The sequence below is a fragment of the Volvox carteri genome, assembly GCF_000143455.1.
Source record: "Volvox carteri f. nagariensis unplaced genomic scaffold VOLCAscaffold_24, whole genome shotgun sequence".
NCBI classification, from domain to species: Eukaryota; Viridiplantae; Chlorophyta; class Chlorophyceae; order Chlamydomonadales; family Volvocaceae; genus Volvox; species Volvox carteri.
Genome location: NW_003307567.1, coordinates 1,335,822 through 1,338,187, shown reverse-complemented (window position 1 = coordinate 1,338,187; position 2,366 = coordinate 1,335,822).

Sequence of the window (2,366 nt, the reverse complement as noted above, 5' to 3'; positions counted from 1 at the left end):
CCCAACCACCATCCGTGGAATTCCGAAGGATGGTAGGATGGTGATTGGCACCGGTGTGAGTGCATTGGTAGATCACGCAGCTTGGTGTAATGGGAGTTGCTTGGCACCTGAGCTGGTGTATTTAGCTGGCGAGAGGATTCGAACAGATGACGGCACTTTGGATTGATAAGGGATAACGGTTATGTAGTGTGTGTGTTACATTATGTAGTAGCTGGTACGCAGTACGGCACACATAACAACTACAAATACGCGTGAAGCACTTGACCAGCAGCTCGAGAGGGACTTTTCAGCGGCCAGCTGCTACAGGTTAGGACTCTGACCGATAGAACACCCCTCCAATGACGGAGTGCTTCGGCCATTGTTCCCGTTGGGGTACAGTTAGGAGCCCCTGGCCAACACCAGGCCCGGATCGATATGCAACAGAAACACACACTCAGGCCGGAGATGGAGAGGAGTCTTGCTTCACGTTTCAGGCTCAACATACACACATACACACATGCACATACATACACACACATACACACACATACGTCGGGGCTGGGCAGCAGCTAACAGGTCTCACATTATTAGACCGGGACAAATGTTTGTCGATGGTCATCATGAAATTTCATGGCATGTTAACTGTTTCACAACTTTATAAAGGCTATAGGTGTTCCTAGTTCTGTGGAAGCTTTGTGGTTCTTGTTCGGCATTATGCACCACACCGTGGGTGTCGTTCAAAGGTGCTGCAAGGCCTTCATGTTGATACTCGATAGTCTTTTAAATGTCTGGCAATACTCGTTTTTGCATTTTATGCACGGAATGGAAGATGTCGTACTTCAATCCGTTTCTTAATCCAGACGTATGAAACACTCAGACGGATTAGCGGTGGATTGGCGCGCATTAAAAATGTTCCTCCATGTTCCTCGGACGTTTTCGTCCTGCTTAAACATTCTAAACAGTTTTTTAAACCGCCTCCGTGTCCGTACGGGCTAGCCCCTGGCCTGTGGTGTCAGGCCTGGTCAGATACTTGTAACCTTCACACATACACACAAACCAATATACACAGGCATGCATGCATGAATATACGCACGTGTGTACATGCATGCACACATATACAGATATATGTACACATCGCTCTCTCTCATACACACACATGTACATGTGTAACACCAGGCAAAGAGTACACAGGGAGATGCCAGGGGAGCTGATCCCTTCTTACATTCCTCCCCCCCCTCGAGGGAACGTCCTCGGGCGCCCCCGGGCATATCCCGTAGGATTTTTGGTTATTTGTGATCCATAGGATTGTGCATTTGTTTGATATTGTGAATTTCGTCAGTCCCCGTCTGAGATGGAGGCCTTTGTTTTTACTCAGCTAGCTGGTAGACTTCTCGCCCGCCCGGGCATCCACCTTTGGGGTAAGAGTATGCTGCATCATGCCTGGTGTGCGCTATGTTCGCAACCGGATCGCATCCGATCCGGGGAGTTCCCACCTCCTAGCAATTCGCGCACCAATGTAACACCAGCAGGCAAAGAGTACTCAGGGAGATGCCGGGGGAGCTGATCCCTTCTTATAACATGCACGCACAGGCACACAGATACAGCTGTATGTGTTGTGCAGCGCATATACGCACAACACATACAAAACACACATACAAAACACACACCTGTATGGAAGCAAACCGAGATCTATGATTGGATTTTCCAGGCGTAGCATGGGGCCATGCTCGCTATGGTTATTTTTACTTATGCATGTATACCACTCCAAATGCTTTCATGCCCATTCAGGTCGAAGCTATGAAGCAACAACTCGGGGAGTGGCTGCTGCCCAACATTCTGGTGTTGCCGGTTTCAGAGGCCAGCTGGCGGGTTCACCCTTTTTCAACCAACCAGCGGTACTGGCACGCCAGGAACTATTTTAATGCTAACTACAGACTCGTGGGAGCCTGGCGATTAACCTATGCCCCTGCCTTTGCCAGAGATATGGGCCATAGGTGGGTATGTGGTAACCAATCTACCTAGCTGCTACTTCGACTTGCTCCCTTGTTTTTGTGCGTGTGCGCGACTATCATTTCCGGATGTTATGGGAGGTTCATCATAGTGAAAATAATACGCCGCTGCCTGAAGTAAGTAAAGCGGGTGTTATTACGGGGCCGGGGTGGCGAAGCTATAGGCCTAGGCCTTTGCACCTTCTGCAGCCGTGGCGGGTACGCGTACGTCTGCTTATTTAGCAGTCTTTCGTGTGTGCCTTCCGCCACCATGGCAGAGCCCATAAAGTACGTGTGCTTATTTAACAGGATATAATTCGTATGTGCATACATTTTTCAAACACGAACGATATAAAGCAAGTAATGCATACTTGTATATTTGTTAATTGCAGGTACATG